Here is a 16,559-nt window from a genome sequence, read left to right as displayed (position 1 = left end):
TGGGTCAGAAGTTTACATACACTAAGTTGACTGTGCCTTTAAACTGCTTGGAAAATTCTAGAAAATTATGTCATGGCTTTAGAAGCTTCTGATAGGCTAATTGACATCATTTGAGTCAATTGGAGGTGTACCTGTGGATGTACTTCAAGGCCTACTGTCACGTTCCTGACCGGTTTTCTGTTATTTTGTATGTGTTTGACGGTCAGGGCGTGAGTTTGGGTGGGTAGTCTATGTTATGTGTTTCTATGTTGGTTTAAGGGTGACCTGATATGGCTCTCAATTAGAGGCAGGTGGTTTTCATTTCCTCTGATTGAGAGCCATATTAAGGTAGGTGTTTTCACACTGTTTGTTTGTGGGTGGTTGTTTCCTGTATCTGTGTTTGTTGCACCATACGGGACTGTATTGTTCGTTCGTTCGTTTGTTTGTAGTCAGTACTGGTTCGTTCGTTCTTCGTTACGTGTAAGTTCGTAGTCCAGGTCTGTCTACTTCGTTTGTTGTTTTGTATTGTTGTTCAAGAGTTATTCTGTCTTCGTCTGTTCCTTGTAATAAATAATATGTATAACTCCAACGCTGCATTTTGGTCTAATCCTTGCTACTCCTCTTCGGATGAGGAGAAGGAGGAAGCCCGTTACACCTACCTTCAAAGTCAGTGCCTCTTTGCTTGACATCATGGCAAAATCAAAAGAAATCAAGTCTGGTTCATCCTTGGGAGCAATATCCAAATGCCTGAAGGTACCACGTTCATCTGTACAAACAATAGTACACAACTATAAACACCACAGGACCACGCAGCCGTCATACCGCTCAGGAAAGAGAGACGTTCTATCTCCTAGAGATGAACATACTTTGGTGTGAAAAGTGCAAATCAATCCCAGAACAACCGCAAAGGACCTTGTGAAGATGCTGGAGGAAATAGATACAAAGTATCTATATCCACAGTAAAACGAGTCCTAGATCGACATAACCTGAAAGGCCGCTCAGCAAGGAAGAAGCAACTTCTCCAAAACCGCCATAAAAAAGCCAGACTACAGTTTGCAACTGCACATGGGGACAAAGATCGTACTGTTTGGAGAAATGTCCTCTGGTCTGATGAAACAAAAATAGAACTGTTTGGCCATAATGACCATCGTTATGTTTGGAGGAAAAAGGGTGAGGCTTGCAAGCTGAAGAACACCATCCCAACCGTGAAGTACGGGGGTGGCAGCATCATGTTGTGGGGGTGCTTTGCTGCAGGAGGGACTGGTGCACTTCACAAAATAGATGGCATCATGAGGATGGAAAATTTATGTGGATATATTGAAGCAACATCTCAAGACATCAGTCAGGAAATTAAAGCTTGGTCGCAAAGGGGTCTTCCAAATGGACAATGACCCCAAGCATACTTCCAAAGTTGTGGCAAAATGGCTTAAGGACAACATAGTCAAGGTATTGGAGTGACCATCACAAAGCCCTGACCTCATTCCTATAGAAAATGTGTTGGTAGAACTGAAAAATCGTGTAAGAGCAAGGAGGCATACAAACCTGACTCAGTTACACCAGCTCTGTCAGGAGGAATGGGCAAATATTGACCCAACTTATTGTGGGAAGCTTGTGGAAGGCTACCCGAAACGTTTTACTTAAGTTAAACAATTTAAAGGCAATGCTACCAAATACTAATTTAGTGTATGTAAACTTCTGACCCACTGGGAATGTGATGAAAGAAATAAAAGCTGAAATAAATCATTCTCTCTACTATTATTCTGACATTTCACATAATTGAAATAAAGTGGTGATCCTAACTGACCTAAGACAGGGACTTTTTACTAGGATTAAATGTCAGGAATTGTGAAAAACAGAGTCGAAATGGATTTTCCAACCGGGCTATACATTTGGGTGAGTTTGTTTTATCGTCTGAGTATTCTTGTTTCACTGCCAAAAATAAAATTAAACCATCTAGTGTTCAGCGAAATAACAACACAATGTCAAATACAGGTAGCCTAGTTAAATAATTAACATCCAATCACATTAACCGTTACTCTCTCGCAGGAAACCTTCACTATTGCACAGACATTTAGAAACAAAACATGCCAATTTGAAAAATAAGCCACAGGAGTTTTTTGAGCGAGAATAAAGATGACTTTTGAGTAGTAAGACATGTATAAAAGCAACAGATACCATTAATAAGAAGGGGCTAGAAGTGTCTTATATGGTGAGCTACCGAGTGGCTATGACAGGCAGGACGCATACTATTGTGGAGGACTTAATTCTTCCAGCTGCCGTGGATATGGCTGGGACAATGCTGGGGGAAAAGGCCAAAAAACTATACAGACAATGTTTCCATCAAACAACACTGTTTCACGACGCATCAGTGACATGGCAGGATATGTTTTGAAACAACTACTGCTTCGCATACAAGCCAGTGAATTATATGTGTTACAGCTGGATGAGTCAACAGACGTGGCGGGCCTGGCACAGCTCCTGGTGTATGTCTATTACGTTTATTAGGGGTCAATTAAGGAAGACATCCTATTTTTAAGGTTCTGGACAGCTTTGTGACATCAAATGGACTTTGGTGGTCAAGATGTGTTGGTATCTGTACTGATGGTGCAAAAGCCATGACAGGGAGACATAGTGGAGTGGTAATGCGCGTGCAAGCAGTTGCTCCCGACGCCACTTGGGGACACCGCAGCATCCACCGAGAGGCTCTTGCGGCCAAGGGAATGCCTGACAGCTTGAAAGACGTTTTTGGCACTACAGCGAAAATCGTTAACTTTGTTAAAGCAAGGCTCCTGAACTCGTGTATTTTCTGCATTATGCAATAATATGGGCAGCAGCCATGTAACACTTTTACAACATACAGAAGTACGCTGGTTATCAAGGGGCAAAGTATTGACACTTTTTTTTTGAATTGAGAGACAAGCTTAACGTTTTCTTTACTTTGCCCGTAATTTTACACTTGTCTGACCGCTTGCGTGATGACGAGTATCTCACACGACTGGCCTATCTGGGTGATGTTTTTTCCCGCCTGAATGATCTGAATCTAGGATTACAGGGACTCTCCGCAACTATATTCAATGTGCGGGACAAAATTGAGGCTATGATTAAGAAGTTGGAGCTCTTTTCTGTCTGCATTAACAAGGACAACACACAGGTCTTTCCATCATTTTTTGTGTGCAAATGAACTCAAGCTTACGGACAATGTCAAATGTGATATAGCAAAGCATCCCGAAACGAATGACACAAACAACTGGATCCGTTATACACTTACCGATATCTGAACAAGAGAGCCTCAAGAGAGCCTTGCAGCAAGCGGTTCTGTGAAAATGTAATTTAATCAGAAGCCACTGCCAGATTTCTGGATAGGGCTGCGCTCAGAGTTTCTTGCCTTGGCAAATCGCGATGTTAAGACACGGATGCCCTTTGCAAACACATACTTATATGAGAGTGGATTCTCTGCCCTCACTAGCATGACAACTAAATACAGGCACAGACTGTGTGTGGAAAATGATTTAAGTGAGACTCTCTCCAATACAACCCAACATTGCAGAGTTATGTAATCCTTTCAAGCACACCCTTCTCATTAACCTGTGGTGAATTATTCACAATTTTTGATGAACAAATAAGGTTTTATATGTAAGATGGCTAAATAAAGAGCAAAATTATTGATTATTATTATGTTATTATTTGTGCCCTGGTCCTATAAGAGCTCTTTGTTACTTCCCACGAGCCGGGTTGTGACAAAAACTCACACTCATTCTTATGTTTAATAAATGTATTGTAGAGTGTGTGTGTGGCAGGCTTACAATGAGGGCAAATAACAACATTTGAGAATGCGCTGACCCTGGTGCTAGAGGGGGTACACAGCTGGAGCTTGAATGTTTGAAGGGGTACGGGACTATAAAAAGTTTGGGACCCACTGCTATAGAGGATAACTTAGAAATACCTAATGAGCTCAGTTCAGGACTAGTGCAGCTGTCTGTAGAGCTGTGCACTCCACTGTTGCAGCCTGGAGAGAAACCCAAGATCCTGGAGACACTAGTGACACAGACACAGACATCCCACACTCCTAGCACAGGGTGTGTTTGAAGGGTGTTGTTTACAGGCTGTTTACTCCCTGTATGGAGACTACTGTAGTGAAAACCTCAGCGTCATCACGTTGACATTATAAAACACACACGGGACAACAGAGCAGTGTAGAACCCTCCTTGACAGGAGTTAATGAAGGCTGATTAATGAAGACATGCTTGTTAATGTCACAGGATGGCAGAGAGCGATGAGGAGGAGTATTCGGTGGCGATCTGGATGAAGTGAGTTGTGTATGCTTCACTACTCTTGCAAAACCTTGTGCATGTGTTTTTATGTCCATGCCTTCAGAAAGTATTCACACCCCTTGACTTTTCCAAATGTTGTTGTTGTAATAGACTGAATATAAAATGGATTAATTTGAGATCTAATTTGAGAGTGTCACTGGCCTAGACATACTACCCCATAATCTCAAAGTGGTATCATGTTTTTATAAATGTTTACAAATTAATAAAACATTTAAAGCTGAAATGTCTTTACCCAATAGTATTTAGCCCCTTTGTTATGACAAGCCTAAATAAATTCAGGAGTAAAAATGTGCTTAACAAGTCACAGAATAAATTGCATTGATGAACTCTGTGTGCAATAATAGTGTTTACCTTGATTTTTGAATGACTACCTCATCTCTGTACCCCACACATACAAGTATCTTTAAGGTCCCTCAGCCGAGCAGTGAATTTCAAACACAGATTCACCCACAAGGTTGAGCTTTACCAATACCTCGCAAAGAAGGGCACCTATTGGTATATGGGTAAAAAAAACAGACATTGAATATCCATTTGAGTATGGTGAAGTTATCAATTACACTTTGGATGGTGTATCAATACACCCAGTCACGACAAAGATACAGGCATCCTTCCTAACTCAGTTGCCGGAGAGGAAGGAAACCACTCAGGGAATTCACCACGAGGCCAATGGTCACTTTTTTAAAACAGTTACAGAGTTTATCCGCTGTGATAGGAGAACACTGAGGATGGATCAACAACATTGTAGTTACTCCACAATACTAACCTAAATGACAGAGTGAAAAGAAGGAAGCCTTTACAGAATAAAAATATTCCTAAACATGCATCCTGTTTGCAATATGGCACTAATGTAAAACTGCAGACAATTTGGCAAATAAATTAACTTTATGTCCTAAATACAACGTGTAATGTTTGGGACAAATCCAGCACATCGCAGACTCCCACTCTTCATATGTTCAGTCATGGTGGTGGCTGCATCATGTTATGGGTATGCTTGTCATCGGCAAGGATTAGGGAGTTTTTTTTGGATGAAAAGAAACGCAATAGACCTAGGCACAGAAAAATCAGAGGAAAACCTGGTTCAGTCTGCTTTCCAACATCTTTTCACTTTGTTATTATGGGGTATTGTGTCAATTTAATCAATTTTGAATTCAGCCTGCAGCACAACAAAATGTGGAATAAGTCAAGGGGTATTAATGCTTTCTGAAGACACTGGTTTGTGTGTGTGTGTGTGTGTGTGTGTGTGTCTGCTTGTCAGTGACGGCAACATCTGGGCCCCGGCCCCAGTAGGGATTCTGGGACATGCTGTATAGCGCAGACAAACACCTCTGGAACCTTCCTCACAGCGTGTGTGTGTGTTTATCTGCACACGTTGGAAAATATGTTTGTATGAACGAGACCATATCTTTGTCAATTTGTGTGTGTGTAGCAGTGCAGACAGACAGCTGTCAGCAGGGTGCCCCCAGGAGGGGAAGAAGAGAGGGATAAGGAGGAGGGGAGGTGTACGAGAAAAGGAGTAATTGTGGAGGTCCCACAGGGACCCTGTCACCTCATCAAACCCACAGTGATGTGTCCCAAAGGAGATATGGAGACTGGGTGTCTGGAGCTCCAGTTCCAGCCCTCCAGGCAGAGCTCGCTGCTCACACCCCACAGTCCAGCTCCCAAAATGTGCTTCCCCTTCCAGCATGTCTGGGCCACCCAGCTGGATGGAAGTTGTATTTGGAGTTTTTTGGACAAAAACTGTTAATAAACATGATTCCATGTAGGGTGTCAAAGGCTAATTGGTTTTCTGATGTTGTTTTCACTCAAGCAAACATTTCTTTTAGTGCCAATATCTGTGTGTGTGTGTGTGTGTGTGTGTGTGTGTGTGTGTGTGTGTGTGTGTGTGTGTGTGTGTGTGTGTGTGTGTGTGTGTGTGCGTGCGTGCGTGCGTGCGTGCGTGCGTGCGTGCGTGCGTGCGTGCGTGCGTGTGCGTGTGTGTGTGTTCTGAGTATGTAAATAGGCTTTTCTGCCGTGATGGGCTTCTTTTGTATTTTTATGTGTTGGCAGTGACTTCCTTTCTTGGTCCCTCATCCCTCCCTTCCTCCTTCCCCCTCTCTCTCTGTTTTGTTCTAGTCTTAACTGTCGATCGTGGCGTGTGTTATATTTAGAGGCAGGATGCTATCTGAGCTTACAGCTGTGTGTGATTCTGCTCCGACAGATCAACTGCATTCAAAGCAATCCCTTCTCTCTCCCTCTCTCTTTCCTTCTATTCCCTTCCCGCCCTTATGTAGTTTAACGATCCCACTCTCCCTCTCTCTATTCCTCTCCCTTTTCGCCTCCCTCTCCTATCTTTATCTTACCCATTCCCCCCGACTTTTCTGTTCTCCTTTTTGTTTTTATCCATCCCCTTCAAACCGTTCCTTTGCCAATTTCCCACCTCTCATCCACCCCCTCAGCACCTCTTCCACCCCCTCACCCCCTCTCTTCCACCCCCTCAGTTTGATTTCCAGGACCACCCATATATAAAAATGTATGCATTCATGATTACAAGTTACTATGGATTAAATCTATGGCTAAATGGCATATGTATATATATATATTATTATTATTATAATATTAAACATTTAAAAAATATATATTTCTTGAATTGGTATGTAAATGTAACCTTAATCGTATTAATGAATAGCAATTAAGGATGTAATAGAAAATGTTTATGCAAATTCACCCTCAACAATTTCTAAAGTTAATAACCACAAACAGAGAAGCTGTATGTAAACAACTCCTCCCCCTTTCTCTAGTCCAATCATCTGTTCTCCTCCACTCATCTGTTCTCCTCCACTCATCTGTTCTCCTCCCTCATCTGTTCTCCTCCACTCATCTGTTCTCCTCCACTCATCTGTTCTCCTCCACTCATCTGTTCTCCTCCCTCATCTGTTCTCCTCCCTCATCTGTTCTCCTCCACTCATCTGTTTGTCCTCCCTCATCTGTTCTCCTTCACTCATCTGTTCTCCTCCCTCATCTGTTCTCCTCCACTCATCTGTTCTCCTCCCTCATCTGTTCTCCTCCCTCATCTGTTCTCCTCCACTCATCTGTTCTCCTCCACTCATTTGTTCTCCTCCCTCATCTGTTCTCCTCCACTCATCTGTTCTCCTCCACTCATCTGTTCTCCTCCACTCATTTGTTCTCCTCCCTCATCTGTTCTCCTCCCTCATCTGTTCTCCTCCACTCATCTGTTCTCCTCCACTCATCTGTTCTCCTCCACTCATCTGTTCTCCTCCCTCATCTGTTCTCCCCACTCATCTGTTCTCCCCACTCATCTGTTCTCCTCCCTCATCTGTTCTCCCTCATCTGTTCTCCCCCACTCATCTGTTCTCCTCCACTCATCTGTTCTCCTCCCTCATCTGTTCTCCTCCACTCATCTGTTCTCCTCCACTCATCTGTCCTCCACTCATCTGTCCTCCTCTCTCATCTGTTCTCCTCCAATCATCTGTTCCCCTCCACTTATCTATTCTCCTCCAATCATCTGTTCTCCTCCACTCATCTGTTCTCCTCCCTCATCTGTTCTTCTCACTCATCTGTTCTCCTCCCTCATCTGTTCTCCTCCACTCATCTGTTCTCCACTCATCTGTTCTCCTCCCTCATCTGTTCTCCTCCACTCATCTGTTCTCCTCCCTCATCTATTCTCCTCCACTCATCTGTTCTCCTCCACTCATTTGTTCTCCTCCCTCATCTGTTCTTCTCACTCATCTGTTCTCCTCACTCATCTGTTCTCCTCCACTCATTTGTTCTCCTCCCTCATCTGTTCTCCTCCACTCACCTGTTCTCCTCCCTCATCTGTTCTCCTCCCTCATCTATTCTCCTCCCTCATCTGTTCTCCTCCCTCATCTGTTCTCCTCCCTCATCTGTTCTCCTCCACTCATCTGTTCTCCTCCACTCATCTGTTCTCCTCCACTCATTTGTTCTCCTCCCTCATCTGTTCTCCTCCACTCATCTGTTCTCCTCCACTCATCTGTTCTCCTCCACTCATTTGTTCTCCTCCCTCATCTGTTCTCCTCCCTCATCTGTTCTCCTCCACTCATCTGTTCTCCTCCACTCATCTGTTCTCCTCCTTCATCTGTTCTCCTCCAATCATCTGTTCTCATCCACTCATCACTTCCAAGATGGCGTAGCAGTCAGATGTCCATTGTCCTCGTCTTGTCCCGTGTATATATATTTTTCTTCGCATATCTTTTTTATATATATATTATTTTCTTCTTAAAAACTCAACTTCAAAACACTCTCCTGCAACCCACCTCACCAAATGTGGTGCGGATCTGTTTTTTTTCTTCCTCAAAGGATTATTCACCTCGTATCCGAAATCTACAACAGAAGCTAACAAGCTAACCAGAAGTTAGCCAGCTCACAAGCTAACGTTAGTAGCTAACGTTAATAGTTCAGCTAACCACAGCTAGCGCTCATCAGCTATCCTTTAGCTCGGAAAACTATTGCCAGTTTTGTACAACGCGACTCAGACCAGAGCATACCAGACCTATTTTTCTCTCCATATCCCCGGATTTTTACCTCAAGCTCTGGACATTTACACCTGGATCTTGCAGCTAACTAGCTGCTATCCGAGTGACTATCGGCTAACATCAATTCCGGAGCAAACACCAATTATCCCGGAGCTAGCCAGCTGAAGAGTGCCATCAGCCACTCCTGGGCTACAATCACCTATCCGGACCCGTTTTACTGCCGATGCGGAGCCCCACCGGGCCTTCACGACTGGGATACCGACGTTATCTGCCCGAGGGAGTATTTCAACCGGCCCCTCCATCGCGACGTAACCTGAACGTCCATATACTAACTGCGGCCCGCTAATCGTTAGCTGTCTTGAGCATATCGGCTGCTATCTGAACAGGTCTATCGAACAATCTTCTTAGGCCACTATAACTATTTTGACAACTGGATTGGTCCCCTCTACCACACGGAACCCCACTAATCTACCGACGGAATTGCACGGCGTGGCTAAAAACAGACCTCCATCTTCTGCTAGCTTGCTACCCATGACTAGCTGTCTGAATCACGAAGCTAGCACCAGTTAGCAAACACAATTCTACAACTCACAACCTCTCTTTCGCCACCGCCATCCGGCTTGGATTCTCTGTCGACACGACCACGTCTGGTCTGCAGACAAATACCCCATCCGCTGTGCCCTCAACCGGCCTCCGTCTGAGCAGACCCCCTCCGTCTGAGCAGACCACCCCCCCGGGCTACTAACTTTAAACGCCGCGGGCTAGCTTAGTGGAGGCCTCACTACTTCATCTACGGCTGGCCCCTGGACACTATGATCACTTGGCTACATAGCTTATGCCTGCTTGACTGTCCATTAATTCACGGTACTCCATTCTGTTTATTTGTGTTTTATCTGTCGGCTCTGTGCCTTAACTCAGGATCTGTGTGTAGTTAATCCGACCCTCTCTGCCCAGTCGTCGCCATTTTTTACCTTCTGTTGCTGTGTTAGCCGACTAGCTGCTGTTATCTGACCTGCTGTTTTAGCTAGCTCTCCCAATCATGACCTGCAATCACTTTATGCCTTATTGTATGTCTCTCTCAAATATCAATATGCCTTGCATACTGTTGTTCAGGCTAGTTATCATTGTTTTGGTTTACAATGGACCCCGTAGTTCCACTCTCCGTACCTCTGATACCTCCTTTGTCCCACCCCCCACACATGCGGTGACCTCACCCATTGAGACAAGCATGTCCAGAGATACAACCTCTCTTATCATCACCCAGTGCTTGGGCTTGCCTCCGCTGTACCCGTGCCCCACCATACCCTGGTCTGCACATTATGCCCAGAATCTATTCTACCACGCCCATAAATCTGCTCCTTTTATTCCTTGTCCCCAACGCTCTAGGCGACCAGTTTTGATAGCCTTTAGCCGCACCCTCATCCTACTGCTCCTCTGTTCCTCGGGTGATGTGGAGGTAAACCCAGGCCCTGCATGTCCCCAGTCACCCTCATTTGTTGACTTCTGTGATCGAAAAAGCCTTGGCCTCATGCATGTCAACATCAGAAGCCTCCTGCCTAAGTTTGCCTTACTCACCGCTTTAGCACACTCTGCCAACCCTGATGTCCTTGCCGTGTCTGAATCCTGGCTTAGGAAGGCCACCAAAAACTCTGAGATTTCCATACCCAACTATAACACTTTCCGTCAAGATAGAACTGCCAAAGGGGGAGGAGTTGCAATCTACTGCAGAGATAGCCTGCAAAGTTCTGTCATACTTTCCAAGTCTATGCCCAAACAGTTTGAACTTCTAATTTTAAAAATTAATCTCTCCAGAAATAAGTCTCTCACTGTTGCCGCCTGCTACCGACCCCCCTCAGCTCCCAGCTGTGCCCTGGACACCATCTGTGAATTGATCGCTCCCCATCTAGCTTCAGAGTTTGTTCTGTTAGGTGACCTAAACTGGGATATGCTTAACACCCCGGCAGTCCTACAATCTAAGCTTGATGCCCTCAATCTCACACAAATCATCAAGGAACCCACCAGGTACAACCCCAAATCCGTAAACATGGGCACCCTAATAGACATTATCCTGACCAACTTGCCCTCCAAATACACCTCTGCTGTCTTCAATCAAGATCTCAGCGATCACTGCCTCATTGCCTGTATCCGCCACGGGTCCACGGTCAAACGACCACCCCTCATCACTGTCAAACGCTCCCTGAAACACTTCTGCGAGCAGGCCTTTCTAATCGACCTGGCCCGGGTACCCTGGAAGGATATTGACCTCATCCCGTCAGTTGAGGATGCCTGGTCATTCTTTAAAAGTTACTTCCTCACCATATTAGACAAGCATGCTCCGTTCAAAAAATGCAGAACCAAGAACAGATATAGCCCTTGGTTCACTCCAGACCTGACTGCCCTCGACCAGCACAAAAACATCCTGTGGCGAACTGCGATAGCATCGAAGAGCCCCCGTGATATGCAACTGTTCAGGGAAGTCAGGAACCAATACACGCAGTCAGTCACGAAAGCAAAGGCCAGCTTTTTCAAGCAGAAATTTGCATCCTGTAGCTCTAACTCCAAAAAGTTCTGGGATACTGTAAAGTCCATGGAAAACAAGAGCACCTCCTCCCAGCTGCCCACTGCACTGAGGCTAGATAACACGGTCACCACTGATAAGTCCGTGATAATCGAAAACTTCAACAAACATTTCTCAATGGCTGGCCATGCCTTCCACCTGGCGACTCCAACCTTGGCCAGCAGCCCCGCCCGGCCCGCTCCTACTCGCCCAAGCGTCCCCAGCTTCTCCTTTACCCATATCCAGATAGCAGATGTTCTGAAAGAGCTGGAAAACCTGGACCCATACAAATCAGCTGGGCTTGACAATCTGGACCCCCTATTTCTGAAACTGTCCGCCGCCATTGTCGCACCCCCTATTACCAGCCTGGTCAACCTCTCCTTCGTATCATCTGAGATCCCCAAGGATTGGAAAGCTGCCGCTGTCATTCCCATCTTCAAAGGGGGAGACACCCTGGACCCAAACTGTTACAGACCTATATCCATCCTGCCCTGCCTAGCTAAGGTCTTCGAAAGCCAAGTCAACAAACAGATCACTGACCATCTCGAATCCCACCGTACCTTCTCCGCTGTGCAATCCGGTTTCCGAGCCGGTCACGGGTGCACCTCAGCCACGCTCAAGGTACTAAACGATATCATAACCGCCATCGATAAAAGACATTACTGTGCAGCCGTCTTCATCGACCTGGCCAAGGCTTTCGACTCTGTCAATCACCATATTCTTATCGGCAGACTCAATAGCATCGGTTTTTCTAATGACTGCCTTGCCTGGTTCACCAACTACTTTGCAGACAGAGTTCAGTGTGTCAAATCGGAGGGCATGTTGTCCGGTCCTCTGGCAGTCTCTATGGGGGTACCACAGGGTTCAATTCTCGGGCCGACTCTTTTCTCTGTATACATCAATGATGTTGCTCTTGCTGCGGGCGATTCCCTGATCCACCTCTACGCAGACGACACCATTCTGTATACTTCCGGCCCTTCCCTGGACACTGTGCTATCTAACCTCCAAATGAGCTTCAATGCCATACAACACTCCTTCCGTGGCCTCCAACTGCTCTTAAATGCTAGTAAAACCAAATGCATGCTTTTCAACCGTTCGCTGCCTGCACCCGCACGCCCGACTAGCATCACCACCCTGGACGGTTCCGACCTAGAATATGTGGACATCTATAAGTACCTAGGTGTCTGGCTAGACTGCAAACTCTCCTTCCAGACTCATATCAAACATCTCCAATCCAAAATCAAATCTAGAGTCGGCTTTCTATTCCGGAACAAAGCCTCCTTCACTCACGCCGCCAAACTTACCCTAGTAAAACTGACTATCCTACCGATCCTCGACTTCGGCGATGTCATCTACAAAATAGCTTCCAATACTCTACTTAGCAAACTGGATGCAGTTTATCACAGTGCCATCCGTTTTGTTACTAAAGCACCTTATACGACCCACCACTGCGACCTGTATGCCCTACTGCCGATGCGGAGCCCCACCGGGCCTTCACGACTGGGATACCGACGTTATCTGCCCGAGGGAGTATTTCAACCGGCCCCTCCATCGCGACGTAACCTGAACGTCCATAAGGCATAAAGTGATTGCAGGTCATGATTGGGAGAGCTAGCTAAAAACAGCAGGTCAGATAACAGCAGCTAGTCGGCTAACACAGCAACAGAAGGTAAAAAATGGCGACGACTGGGCAGAGAGGGTCGGATTAACTACACACAGATCCTGAGTTAAGGCACAGAGCCGACAGATAAAACACAAATAAAACACAAGTGGAGGAGAACAGATGAGGGAGGAGAACAGATGAGGGAGGAGAACAGATGAGGGAGGAGAACAGATGAGGGAGGAGAACAGATGAGGGAGGAGAATAGATGAGGGAGGAGAACAGATGAGGGAGGAGAACAGGTGAGTGGAGGAGAACAGATGAGGGAGGAGAACATGCTCGGCTGGCCCTCGCTACATGTTCGTCGTCAGACCCACTGGCTCCAGGTCATCTACAAGGCTATGCTAGGTAAAGTGCCGCCTTATCTCAGTTCACTGGTCACGATGGCTACACCCACCCGTAGCACGCGCTCCAGCAGGTGTATCTCACTGATCATCCCTAAAGCCAAAACCTCATTTGGACGCCTTTCCTTCCAGTTCTCTGCTGCCTGCGACTGGAACGAATTGCAAAAGTCTCTGAAGTTGGAGACTTTTATCTCCCTCAACAACATTAAAAATCTGCTATCCGAGCAGCTAACCGATCGCTGCAGCTGTACATAGTCCATCTGTAAACTACCCACCCAATTTACCTACCTCACCCCCATACTGCTTTTATTTATTTACTTTTCTGCTCTTTTGCACACCAGTATCTCTTCTTGCACATGATCATCTGATGATTTATCACTCCAGTGTTAATCTGCTAAATTGTAATTATTCGATTTATTGCCTACCTCATGCCTTTTGCACACATTGTATATAGATTCTCTTTTTCCTACCATGTCATTGACTTGTTTATTGTTTACTCCATGTGTAACTCTGTGTTGTTGTCTGTTCACACTGCTATGCTTTATCTTGGCCAGGTCGCAGTTGCAAATGAGAGCTTGTTCTCAACTAGCCTACCTGGTTAAATAAAGGTGAAATAAAAAATAAAAAAAATAAAAAAAATCTGTTCTCCCCCACTCATCTGTTCTCCTCCACTCATCTGTCCTCCTCTCTCATCTATTCTCCTCCAATCATCTATTCTCCTCCAATCATCTGTTCTCCTCCACTCATCTGTTCTCCTCCCTCATCTGTTCTTCTCACTCATCTGTTCTCCTCCCTCATCTGTTCTCCTCCACTCATCTGTTCTCCACTCATCTGTTCTCCTCCCTCATCTGTTCTCCTCCCTCATCTATTCTCCTCCACTCATCTGTTCTCCTCCACTCATTTGTTCTCCTCCCTCATCTGTTCTTCTCACTCATCTGTTCTCCTCACTCATCTGTTCTCCTCCACTCATCTGTTCTCCTCCCTCATCTGTTCTCCTCCACTCACCTGTTCTCCTCCACTTTCTGGTCTTTTCCCCTCCTCTAACTGATACCTTATGAGATCTCTCCTTAAATGTTCACCTCTCCTTTCCATCTCATGTTCCAATCTTTCTCATTTTGTTCTTTTGTATCAGTCTGACCCTAACCATAACCTTTCTCAACCAAACAGTTTTTCTCTTCTCCTCTTCTCCCCCATTCTCTTTTCTAATCCCTCTCCTCTCATCTCCTCTCCTCCAGGATAGTCACAGAGGTAGTAAACTTGTTTTAGTGTACAGTCAGGGCTAGTTCTGTGTATAAGAAGATATCGAGCCTGAGGGTGTATAAACTACGGGAGTTTATGGAGCATTGGACACATTATACAGCCCCACCGGCATTGGTGCTTCTACTATCCTGAGCTCGTTTCCTCACTCAATATTCATTCACCAGCTATTCCTATTTTTTATGTTGTATGACTAATGAGTCAGCTGTGTTGAGAAATCATTTTCCTCTGGGGATTAATAATGAAGCTACAATAGTACAGGCATGGAAGCTCTCCATGTTACATGATTACTGCTCCATCCTCTCTTCTATGCTCTCTAACGCTGCTCTCTCGCTCTCTCTCTCTCTCTCTCTCTCTGTCTCTGTCTCTGTCTCTGTCTCTGTCTCTGTCTCTGTCTCTGTCTCTCTCTCTCTCTCTCTCAATTCAATTCAATTCAATTGACTTTATTGACATGGCAAGTTCATTATTACTTACATTGTCAAAGTATACATATCGAAAAATAAAAATCAAATATATATGTATATATATATATATTTATACACTGCTCAAAAAAATAAAGGGAACACTTAAACAACACAATGTAACTCCAAGTCAATCACACTTCTGTGAAATCAAACTGCCCAATTAGGAAGCAACACTGATTGACAATAAATTTCACATGCTGTGTGCAAATGGAATAGACAAAAGGTGGAAATTATAGGCAATTAGTATGACACCCCCAAAAAAGGAGTGATTCTGCAGGTGGTGACCACAGACAACTTCTCAGTTCCTATGCTTCCTGGCTGATGTTTTGGTCACTTTTGAATGCTGGCGGTGCTTTCACTCTAGTGGTAGCATGAGACGGAGTCTACAACCCACACAAGTGGCTCAGGTAGTGCAGTTCATCCAGGATGGCACATCAATGCGAGGTGTGGCAAAAAGGTTTGCTGTGTCTGTCAGCGTAGTGTCCAGAGCATGGAGGCGCTACCAGGAGACAGGCCAGTACATCAGGAGACGTGGAGGAGGCCGTAGGAGGGCAACAACCCAGCAGCAGGACTGCTACCTCCGCCTTTGTGCCAGGAGGTGCACTGCCAGAGACCTGCAAAATGACCTCCAGCAGGCCTGTCTCTGTTTCTCTCTGTCTCACACTCTCTCTCTCTCTCTCTCTCTCTCTCTCTCTCTCTCTCTCTCTCTCTCTCTCTCTCTCTCTCTCTCTCTCTCTCTCTCTCTCTCTCTCTCTCTCTGTCTCTGTCTCTCTGTCTCTCTGTCTCTCTCTTTCTCTCTCTGTCTCTCTCTGTCTCTCTCTGTCTCTCTCTGTCTCTCTCTGTCTCTCTCTGTCTCTCTGTCCCTCTCTGTCTCCCTCTCTGTCCCTCTCTGTCTCTCTGTCTCCATCGCTCTGTCTCTCTCTGTCTCTCTGTCCCTCTCTCTGTCCCTCTCTGTCTCCCTCTCTCTTTCTCTGTCTCTCTGTCCCTCTCTCTCCCTCTCTCTGTTTCTGTCTCCTCTCTCTGTCCCTCTGTATCAATCTCTCTGTCTCTCTGTCTCTCTCTCTGTCTCTCTCTCTCTGTCCTTCTCTCTCTCTCTGTCTCTCTCTGTCCCTCTCTCTCTGTCCCCCCCTCTCTCTGTCCCCCCCTCTCTCTCTGTCCTCCTCTCTCTCTCTGTCCTCCCCTCTCTCTCTCTGCCCCCCTCCCTCTCTCTCTGTCCCTCTCTCTCTGTCCCTCTGTCTCTCTCTCTCTGAAACATATGTTAACATTGCCAAAACAAGTTAAATAGATAAACAAAAGTTCAAAAAAACTATAAAATGAAGAGTAAACATTACACAAAAGTTCAAAAAGAATAAAGACATTTCAAATGTCATATTATGTATATATACAGTGTTGTAACAATGTGCAGATAGTTAAACTACAAACGGGAAAATAAATAAATGTGTTTGTTCTTCACTGGTTGCCCTTTTCTTGTGGCAAG

This window comes from Salvelinus fontinalis, chromosome 29, assembly GCF_029448725.1.
Source record: "Salvelinus fontinalis isolate EN_2023a chromosome 29, ASM2944872v1, whole genome shotgun sequence".
Classification (NCBI taxonomy): domain Eukaryota; kingdom Metazoa; phylum Chordata; class Actinopteri; order Salmoniformes; family Salmonidae; genus Salvelinus; species Salvelinus fontinalis.
This window is presented reverse-complemented; position numbering follows the sequence as displayed.